Genomic DNA, 11,618 nt, shown 5'->3' with positions numbered 1-11,618 from the left:
AGTGAGGGGCCAAGAGCTGCAGTCCTTCGGCTTACAGCAGGGCAGGCTGCAGAGCTGGGACAATTTTGCTGTAGCACTATGCTGTCACTGGATGGCTGTAATGCCTCACTCACAGGCACCTGTGCTGTGCCAGGGCAGCCAGGTTGCCCTTGCAAGCCAGTAGGACTGCTTGGAGCCCATAGCCCTGGGGTAGCTGCCACTGGGGAGCAGTGTTGGTGCTGCCTGTCAAGGAGATGCATGGGTCTGAGAGAGCACTGCCTGCAAAGGACACATTCCCACAGCCTGTTGATACCACTCCAATGTCCAGAGCAGCTTCCCTTTGTGCCTCCCTTTGTGCAGCAGTGATCTTGTGTCCTTTCTGTTGCCACCCTCCATGAGCAGCTGCCCTAAGTCTGCATAGCACTGAGCATCAATGAGAGGGGGCATTGCATGGACTGTACCCCCATATCTGTCTAGGACAACCCTGTCTAAGCACATTCCTTGTCAGACCCTTGGGCTTAGCACCCACTGGAGCCAGTGGTGACTGTTACATGGTGGCAAACACCCGGGCTGTGTGTGTGGCTCAAGGACAGCACGTTTCCACTGCAGCTCAGAGTGGGCAAGATGAATTAGAGTGAAGGGAACCCTGCTGTCCCTTCTTACAGCTCTGGCGACTGCTCCAGCCCCCTGAGCTCTTCCTGACCCCCCAGAGTTCTTCAGGGGTGAGTCCTTAAGCAATACTCTGCATCCCAGAGGTCACATCCTGGCTCAGCAGAGCCCACCCACCAGCAGCCCTCCTCCCTGTACTGTGAGTACAGAGCCCTGCACAGGGAGATTTACTGGATGCCTAACACGATTAGCAGCTGTGGGTGGGCAGGCAGCTATATAATAGGATTGCAATCTAATTAAACCTGCTGCTTGAGAGCTGTGTTGCAGCTAGCCAGAGCAGGGTGGGCTCAAGGGGCTGCAGGGGTGGCTGCAGGGGGCAGCAGGAATTGGGTGGGCAGAGCAGAAGAAGAGCCATAGCGGTGGTGGTAGGCTCAGGGCTTTGTGATCTGTGTCTTCAGGCTTTGTGGGGGATGATGCCCAAGGAGCCACCCTGGTGTGGAGGTGTTCAGGCAGCCCTGGGGGGCAGGGAAGGAGCCTTGCAAGGGGGCTGGGCTGCTTTTCTTCCTCCAGAAGCTCACCCTCCATCCCTTTCTCTGCCATGCAGAATGCCATGTCTGGTCCAGCCAGGTGGCTGATTAAGGCTTGATTTTTTAATTAAAAATGTTACTCAATTTACCAAGGCAAATTGCATCCCCACAGCAGCAGCAGGCCCTGGAGAATAAGGAGCTCAGCTTTCAGAACATACTGGAGCGTGGTGCACACTGACCATGCAGCTTGTGCCACTCTGGTGTGCACACCAGCCCAGTGGGTGGTCCTGCTCAAACAGACCCCAGTTTCATGGAGATGTCTGTACTCCATGAAACATTCTTACTTCTCCCTCATTCCCCGGCTCACTGCTGTAGGGCTAAGTTTCTGTAGACCCTAAAATACCATATCCTAGTGAGCCTGTGGTGGGATGTGCATTCCCCATGGGAGATAGCTTGCAGGCACATGCAGGACTGGATCACTGGATCCCTGAGGGGTTCTGGCAGAGGTGTGCAGGGGTTTTATCTGGTAGAGCTCCCCAGGGAAGCCCAGAGGAGCCACAGAGTGGCTCTGCTGGACTCTGCTTCTCCAGTCTGCTGGGATGGCTCAGCACTCACTCTCATTTTAATTAAAACTGTGACTGCATTTTTCATCTCAAGGACAGGCCAGGCAGCTGATAGTACTGCTGGGGAGGGAGCTCAGCCAAACTGGAGGTGATCCAAGCATTCTCTGATAGCCCAGCTAATCCCCTGGGACCTGTGTGCTGCCTGCTGGAAGATGGGAATCCCCCTCCTCACTTCACCCTCCAGGCCCAGCAGTGCAGAAATCTCTCTACCCAGGAGTCTGGCACATCTCAATGGCATTCCAGTGCTGTGCAAGTGCAGGACATGCAGTCTTGCATGACTGAAAGGTTTTTGCTCAGTGCTCCTGGCATCAAACATGGTGAAGGCAATCTCTCCTGTGGTACACACAGGGTACGCAGCACCATCTCTCCTACCAAGCCTGACTGGAAGTATGCTGGGATGCTGCATGAGAGATCTTGTGACTCCTCAGCCACCTCCACTTCATGGCAGGGTCAGGAGCACTGGCCTATCTGTTGCTACGGGGCCAAGTGAACTTTGGTGGTGCACTCATGGTCTCCAACCTTGAACCTGTGGTGGTGTGCCTGGGGCAAAGGCTGGACTCTGCTTTCCTTTCCTGCTCAGTGAGCTGGGGTTTCTATGACTTCTATCCATCACACACACACACACAGAGCCCCATAAACATCCTTTCTCAGGCTCCATTTCTGCCAGTGCCAGCCTCAGCAACCGCATAACCATGGCAACAATGTCCCTATAACAACCAGGTACATCTGACATCCCCATGGTGACCAGATCCCAGAACAGTCGTTGAAGAGCTTTACCTCCTTGGTGCTGGGGATAGATGAGGGAGTTTGAGCCCCACCAGGGAAGGTGACTTCCGGTATGTGGGGACAAACACAGCTGGGAAGGATTATGGCTGGGTTTCTCTGGCAGTACAAATCTTCCTGGCCTCTGTCTTGTCAGGGAGCCTGCAGGAGGCACAGGTGATGGAGAAGTGGGTAGCCCTGGGGACAGCAACACCCTAGCTAAGCCTCTGTGGTCCCAATTGTGTCCTGCAGTCTGAGCTGTCAGTGCCATTGGGGTCTCATTCCTTTCTCTGGCACAGGCTCCCTGGAAATGGATATCCTAAAGGCCAGGACTGTGCTTTCCCCCACAACCTCCTCTGACCCCTAACTCTCACTGCAAGGGATGCTCTGCCTGCTGCCCTCCTTGCTGGGGCTGTCAGGCCTTCCTGCCACTGCCCACCCATATCTGCCAGGCCAGATTCATCAGGCAGAAGCCCTGATGCTGTCTGTTGTGCAGATGGCTACTGCATGCCATGCAACTTTAATGTCAGGCCTGAATTACTGAGCTGTGCATCAGGCTCTGTGTGTGCAGGCAGGACTCATCATTTCTCCTGCTCTCCCGGCTCTTGCATTGGCAGGTGGGGGATAGTGAGAGGTCTCAGCCTCTGGGGACTGTCTGTGTGCAGGAGGGTGCTATGCCTCTTGCTAGCCTAGGGGACTGTGAAGTGTGGATGGCAGGGTGGCTGTTGGTGCCGCCAGCTTGGTTACCTGGGGGTTGCTGGTCCCTGTGCAATGAGACCCCAAGGATGATTTTACCTCTGCATGGTGGAGGAACAGGTATGTAGAGAGGGGTGCACAACCCTGCTCTGTTCCCATGTTGGCATTTGCTCCCTGTATCCTCATGAAAACCCATGACCAGAGGCAGCAGATACCCCACTGTTGCCCTGGGAGGTTCTCAGAGCCCCTTCTCACTCTGCTGCCAGGCACCATCAAGACAAAGCCTTGTCACCACACTCAACATAAATCCCACTGTGGGTGCAGACAAAACTTGTTTCCTGTCCAGGCATGGCTGCTCTGGGGATGATGGACAGCTGGGAGCATGGCCTGGCTGCTTTCTTCTTTTGCAGTCTGCCCTGCCCAGCCCGCAGCCACTCAATTTCTCATCAGAGTAGCAAGCCTCGACTGCCCTCCCCATTCAGGCTCATCCATCGCCCACACTTGGCACTGCTGCAGAGGTCACAGTCACTGGTGCTGCCTACTCTGCTCTCTTCCCAGCTTCCCCTCAGCTCCTCCTCAGCCCCACAGATAGTGGCCCTGCCAAGGCCAGCCACGGGGGAGCAGATCTGAGCATGTAAAAGCATCCTGCTTCTCCTGTAGTAAGACATACAGTGCCTGCTTGCTCACCCCTCCTTCCTCCCCATCTCCTAGCCCTGTGTCTCACCCTCCCACTGGCATCCCCAGTCCTCATTCTGTTGGAAAGCATGCATGGACTCCCTTGTTGGTGAAGCAGGAACTGTTTATTGGTACAGAACAAGCAGCTTATATAGGAAAAATCGAGCAAGCTAAGCAATTCCCTGACATTCTTGCACCACTGCTGCTAATTGAGTTTTCTCCTTTGATATGCAGCTGTCCATTGTTATCTTCATCCCATAGCAGGTTGATCTTCTCCAGCATGGAGACAAGTGTCCTCCTGTCTCGCACTTCAGGTTGTTTACCACAGTCAGCTCTTCTTTATCATCAAGCCACCCTTCCAGTGTCAGTGGCCTGTTGTTCTTTCTTGTCCTGAAACCTTCCATAGATACTTTCTGCTTTCCTACATCATTCCACACTAAAGATCCCTCAGAGCTTCAATTGCAGGATGCTGGGCAAGGGCTAGGTGGGAGCCAGGCACCTGCAGATGGGAGCTACAGCTACAGATGGAGCAAGCCCAGCCTCAGTGCATGATCCTAGTATCATAGCATCAGTCAGGGTTGGAAGGGACCACAAGGATCATCTAGTTCCAACCCCCCTGCCATAGGCAGGGACACCCCACACTAGATCAGGCTGGCCAGAGCCTCATCCAGCCTGGGCTTAAACACCTCCAGGGATGGGGCCTCAACCACCTCCCTGGACAACCCATTCCAGGGCTTCACCACTCTCATGGTGAAGAACTTCCTCCTCACATCCAGCCTGAATCTCCCCACCTCCAGCTTCATTCCACTCCCCCTAGTCCTATCACTACCTGAGATCCTGAGAAGTCCCTCCCCAGCCTTCTTGTAGCCCCCTTCAGATACTGGAAGGCCACAATTAGGTCACCTCGGAGCCTTCTCTTCTCCAGACTGAACAGCCCCAACTCCTTCAGTCTGTCCTCATAGGAGAGGTGCTCCAGCCCTCTGATCATCCTCCATTGCTCCTGCCATGAGGTATCAATTCAGGTCCCTTCTCCAGGGCAGCACAATGCCATGGGTACCTGTCCCATGAGGACAGAGCTGAGCATGACAAAACCATTCTAAAGCAGAGCTAATGGGCTTGGAGGTGGACTGAGAGCATCAGGAGGCAGCACTGCTGTGGCAGCCCCCTGTGCCACAAAAGCCAGAGAAAGCAGCAGGGTGGCAGGGCATGCCCAGGTTTGCATGAGAGTACGGATTCTGGGGTCAGAGAGATGAAGGACATGTGGCTTAGCTGTACCTGCAGGGACTGCAGCATCAAGGGACTAACAGTCACATGGCTGGAGGGAAGCAGCAGACAGGGAGGAGAGACATCATGACATGGGGGACCAGGCAAATGTGGTGCAAATGTAAAGCACCATGACTTTCAGCTGCTGGTAACTGAGTTTTTTGGAGAGGCTGGGGGAGCAAAACCTGCTGGAGAGCCAAATCTGGGACTTGATCCCTGGCAGCTTAGAAGGGCTCTGTTGAAGAGCTGTTCTACTGAGTGGAAAAGCCACTTGAGTCATGCTTAACTTCATGAAGTCAACTGCATAGAAATCAGGAAGCTCGCTAAAAGAAATTAATAGGGCATCCAGGAGGGCAGAGCAGCAGAGCACCTGCAGACAGCATGAGAAGTGCTCACAGCAGCATGCTGGAGACTTCCAGTAAATTAATGCATCCTCTAACAAGATTTGCAGGGCTGGCATAGCTGAGGAGTGGAATGGAGTGGGCAAATGGTTGGGAAAGGTCACCCCTCAAGGAGGAGAACTATGTCAAAATGAAGAGCACAAGAAAGGTGATGAAGTTATGTGGAAAATCAGAGCAAAACCCCTCAAAAAAAAAAAAAAAGGCTTTGGGGAAGATATTGTCAACAGCATAGTATTTAAAGTAATTTTGCAATGAATTTGAGGCATTGCTGTAGCAACAAGACTTTGGAGGTACCCAGGGGTGCACTAGAGTGACCTGAACCTACCTCTTTTGGATGAATCTTGAGGTAGGACTTGCATGTCTTGCAAGCCTTTAACTTCTGTGTTAGGACAAGAAGTTCAAGCAGTTCTATCCCTGAGGCAGATATCCAGGGCCCATATACTCACACACAGAGTGATGCTCCTGAAGGAGCAGCCTCTGTATTTCATGGCCAGCACTAAAGGAAAGGAGCTGTGGCAGGCTGAGATTGTGAAAACAAAGTCTACAAGTACAAAGTGTAGCTGTGTTTGCTGTCAAGTGGTAGGAAACCAAGGCAGTTGCTCTCATGAGAAAGCAGTCTTGCACCAACATAAATCAAACTGCTACACCAAATGCAATCCTGGATAAATTTGTCTCAAGAAGCAAGCCTGCAGAGGAAGATATAAATATGTTAGCAGAAGCTGAGAACATTTTCCATGGGCTGCAAAGCTTCCCATTATGGCTTGCAGATTAAAGTTTGCTCATAAAACCCATTTCCCCTCACTCAAATACTACCACTAAAATTTCCCTCGAGAGAAGCAAGTGCTACACAGTACATCGTTATGTATGAACAGTGCCCTCAGTGGATGCTGTATTAAAGAAATCACATTGAATCTTCCTGTTGTGACTGAGTTGTGCCCACACCAAGGGCAGTATTACACTTTATTCTTACTTCATATAAAGATGCTTCACCATATCCAGGGCTCCACATTTCAAGAAGAAGTATTTTGGCTAAAATTAAATGGACTTGGAACAAGTGCAATCCAGAGGCTCCTGGCTCAGAAGGAGGGAAGGGAAGTCCTGATGGATCTGGGCTAGCATCCTCCAGAGGAGCTTTGCCCCAAGGCTTGCCTGCAGTCAGCAAATCTGCCAGCACAGCTACAAATCCCAGACAAGCCCATGAGGATTGTTGTTCTAATCAACTAATGAACATGTCTCCTGTGGGAAAGATGGATAATCTGAAATGCAGATTTCACCCTCTTTGGGGGAGGTCCTGGAACAACATCCAGCTCCTCCTGAAGGACCCATTAAGCACCCTGAGAATCAGGGTGCAGTGCCCCTTCTGCAGGGAGGTGCCAAGTGCTCCCAGACATTGGCTATCTCCCTGTACACTACCTTCAAATGAAATTCAGTCTCAGCTCCCAGCTGTGCTCCGGTTTCAGCCCACCTTAAAAAAACCCACTTGACACTATCATCTGAAGGAGGATTGGCTGCTCTTTATTTCTTTCTCATCCTGTCTGCTGCAAAACAGAGGGGTTTTCTTCATGCACATCACAGGGAAAAAAGATTAACATCTGATGAGAGTGAAGGATGCTGTGCAAGACCTCCCTGAGCTACAGCCAGGTGCAGGATAAGGAGGATCCCCTTCAAACAGGGGAAGCTGCTTTGTTAAAAAAGTGAACTAGGGCTTCTGTCACCAAGGTAAACATCCTGATACATTTCAAAGCAGCTTCCTCTCCTTGTCCTTAGACACCCTATTCTTCTTCACTCAGTTCTGGAGTTATGCTTCTGCCTAATCTGTCCTGCACTGTATCCCAGAGGTGTGGTTGTTTGCTGGGGAAGATTCTGCATGCTGCTTCGCAGCATACGAGACCTTCAGGACATGACCCTGAGCTCAAATATTCCACCACTGCTTTCTGGCCCATCCACAAAGAGGTAAGAGCTGCTGGTGAAAGTGACTCCATTTCCACTGGAAAATGTCATGTTTTTAAAAGGTGCAATAGAGAGCACTGGACCAAGGCGTCTCCATGCCTGGAGCTGTCCATCCCTCCGGATACCCCACCAGCAGAGGCAGCAGACTGGCAGCAGGTCAGGCATTCAGCAGCCTGGGAGAAAGCACTGAGGTGCAAATGCCAACCACTTGCACCAGGAGAGGAATGAGGAGGCAGGAGCAGTGTGTGCAGTGTGCCAGTGGCAGACACACTGCACCCAAATCTACCTCATGGTAAACTTTCTTCATGTGGAGTTGAGAAGTTTTGCAAGGCTTGAGGACCAGGCAACTGTTCCTAATGTCAACACATAGTGCTTCTGCCACAGCTGGGGCCTGTAGCAGGCTGGCCATCGGAGCTGGGCTGTGGGATGAGCCAAAGCCAGAGGGTCTGTGTGCACTTCACTGTATTATCACAGGGACTGGAGTGCCCTTTAGGCCAGGAAAATGAAGAGGAGAGGCTAGTGCAGTGGGGAAGCTGCAGGGCTGAGCAGCAGAAGCAGCCAGCTATGGGACACAGTTCAAAGCTGCTCTCAGGGCAGCTACATGGAGTCACTCTATCAGTGTCTGTCCTTGCTGGAATGGGGCCAGGCTACATGGAGGCAGTGGGCACACACTGTCTCCATGCCACGGTGTGCTGGCAATGGCTAGGAGTGGGACAGAGGGACAAAGGGGTCACTGCTTGCTCCACTGGCAGGTTAAAACTTTCTCTGATTTCAATTCCTTCACAGGTTATAGCTCTGAGCTGGGGCAGCATGAAGGAGATCACCAGGCAAGAGGAACAGCTTTGATTTCTTTCAGAGTGGGATAAACACAGGGAAAAATCCTCCTCTGGGCCCCCACCACTGTCGGGGTCTGCTGTAATCACTTTTGGGGAGGGGTCGGGGGAAGGTGTGTGATATGGCTGCTTGGTGTGCTGAAACTGCCCTGTCGCAAGCTGTTTCCTAGGCTGGAGAGGGAAGTAGCAGTATGCCCTAGCTGTCCAGAGCAGGACCCTTGGAGTACATGGCCCAGCAGATGGCAGCATGAAATCCTGCTGAGAGCCGCTGCTGCCTCCACCTCCATTTCACAGTCATAGAACCATTTCGGCTGGAAAAGACCTTTGAAGATCATCGAGTTCAGACATTATCTAACTCTGCCAAGACTAGTGTTAAAACATGTTCCTTAGCACCACATTTCTGCGTGCTTAAACACCTCCGTGGATGGCCATTCAACCACCTCCCTGGGTAGCCAGTTCCAGTGTTTGATAACCCTTTCAGTGAAGAAATTTCTTCTAGCATTCAACCTAATGCTTCCCTAGTGCAACTTGAGGCCATTTTCTCTCATTCTATCACTTGTTACTTGGCAGAAAATGTGGGAACCCTAAAAGGAAGTGATAATGAAATGTTTAGGTGGCCTTCAATTCTGTGAGGCCCTGGAGATGATAACAGATACTGTACCCTCCCTGAACTGTCTGAGTAAAGGATGGGAGTAAAAAATAACAAAGTGCTGTATCTTTGAAGGCCACTGGGGAGAAGAGCACCTGTTAAAATACAGATAAATCAGGAGGCTTAATGAGGCAGGGTGTGAGAAAGTGGAACTGTAACATTCACATGAGCCTGCAGTGTGCCCAGGCAGCCAGGAGGGCCAATGGCATCCTGGCCTGCATCAGGAACAGTGTGGCCAGCAGGAGCAGGGAGGTCATTCTGCCCCTGTACACTGCACTGGTTAGGCTGCACCTCGAGTCCTGTGTCCAGTTCTGGGCCTCTCAGTTTAGGAAGGAGGTTGACTTGCTGGAACGAGTCCAGAGAAGGGCAACAAAGTTGGTGAGGGGTTTGGAACACAAGCCCTATGAGGAGAGACTGAGGGAGCTGGGGTTGCTGAGCCTGGAGAAGAGGAGACTCAGAGGTGACCTTATTGCTTTCTACAACTACCTTAAGGGAGGCTGTAGACAGGCAGAGGTTGGTCTCTTCTCCCAGGCAATCAGTACCAGAACAAGAGGACACAGTCTCAGGCTGTGCCAGGGGAGGTTTAGGCTGGAGGTTAGGAGGAAGTTTTACACAGAGAGAGTGATTGCCCATTGGAATGGGCTGCCCAAGGAGGTGGTAGAATCACCATCATTGAAGGTGTTCAGGAGGAGACTTGACAGGATGCTTGGTTGCATGGTTTAGTTGATTCGGTGGTGTTGGATGCCAGGTTGGACACAATGATCTTGAAGGTCTCTTCCAACCTGTTTTATTCTATTCTATTCTATTCTATTCTATTCTATTCTATTCTATTCTATTCTATTCTATTCTATAGGTCTCAATAAACAACCACTGGCCCCACAGGTTCTTGGCCTCCTGGTCCCACATGAAGCCACTTGGCTCACCTTGCAGCTGTGGTCCTGCTCTCATTTGGTCTGTTAGTTTGTGTCTCAGCTCATGGTGGTGGAGCCAGCTGGACTGGGACCACTACCCTTCTTTCAATTTTGTGGCAACCCCACAAGAAAAGACAAACATTCCATTTACTCCAATCTCCTTTTGGGTGGTTATAGAGAGTGACGTCTCCCCTCAGCCTCCTTTTCTTCAGACTAAGATGGGGTTCCCTCAGCTACTCCTCATAAGACCTTTGAGCCCTGCAAACAGCTTTGCTGCTCTTCTCTGGACCATCTCCAGTACACTGATGTTTTTCTTGTAGTGAGGGACCCAATATGCGGCCTTACCAGTACCAAGTACATGGGGACAATAAAGTCCCTAGTCCTTCTGGCCACAGTATTCCTGATACAGGCCAGGATGCTGTTGGCCTTCTTGGCCACCTGAGCACATTGTTGGCTTGTGTTCAGATGACAGTCAAGCAACACCCCCAGGTCCTTTTCTGCTGGGCAGCTTTCCAGCCATGCTGCCCCAAGCTTGCAGCATTGCATGGGGTTGTTGTGACCTAGATGCAGGACCTGGCACCTGACTTTGATCAGTTTCCTACAACTGGCCTCAGCCCATCCATCCAGCCTGGAGAAAAAGCCTTACACACCCCAAAACAAGCCTGCCTTCCTCTGCCTAGGCTTGTTGTGTCTGGAACAAGAGTGGCCTCGCCAGACGCAAGGGTTGTTTCAAATGGCCACCTCCAGGAACAGGCTACAGCTTTGCCTGTCTCAGGCCCTTCCCTTCTGTGCCTTTGGGTGCCAGCCCAGTTCCTCTTGCTAAAACTGCCCAGTGCATCCAGGCCTCGCTGGATAGGGGTTATGCGATCCCAGCCCTACTGCACTGGCCTTGTGGCAGGTGCTTGGTGGAATGGAAGAGGGGGGACCCCAAGCCGTGCTGCCTAGGGTGCTTCTGAGGCAGGGAGAGGAGCAGATAGCGCAGCATGAGTGTCACAACCTCTCCCTGGCAGGACAACCTCATGCCTGTCCAGCAGCCCGCTCCACGACCTCCCTCATCGGAGGGCTGCGACACAGTTGGGTGCACTGAGGGGACGACTCCCTGATCATGGAGGGCAATGCGGGAGGGACTGCGACGCCCCAGCCGTGGTGCACGATGGAACCAGTAGTGAGCAAACACCTCCGCCCCACAGACCCAGCCGGGCGCCAGCGGCCCCGCGGGCTACCGCCCGCCGTCAGTTCCCGGGGACACCCCGGCCTTGCCCCCCTCCTCCCGCCGCTCCCCATTGGGATGGGCCTTTGCTCCGCCAACCCCCTGCGGTTGGGTAGAACGCTCCTCGGCTACGACCCTGATGATCATCCCCTATCTTCTATTGGCTGCCATGATGTCACTCTAGCTCTTGCGCCCCACTGCCATCCCCTGTGTTCTTTTCGTTTTCCCACTACCACCATACGCACCCCCAAGGTGTCCTCACCACAAAGCCCCTGCACCAAACTGCATCGCCTCGCACCCTCATTGCCTTTCACTGCACCCTCACTGCACTCCACTGCATTCTTACTGCAATCTCACTGCACCCTTACAGCTGCCCCCTGCAACTTCACCTTGTGGTCGTTTGAGGCTGTGCCTTTAAGAACAAACACTGCTGGAACACACTGGCTAATGTTTTCGGTACTAGAACCAAAACATTCTGATATTCTAAACGAATTTCATTGGTGGATAAACAAAAATGCAGCTTTAGATTG

The sequence above is a fragment of the Dryobates pubescens genome, chromosome Z (assembly GCF_014839835.1).
Source record: "Dryobates pubescens isolate bDryPub1 chromosome Z, bDryPub1.pri, whole genome shotgun sequence".
Lineage (NCBI taxonomy): Eukaryota > Metazoa > Chordata > Aves > Piciformes > Picidae > Dryobates > Dryobates pubescens.
This window is presented reverse-complemented; position numbering follows the sequence as displayed.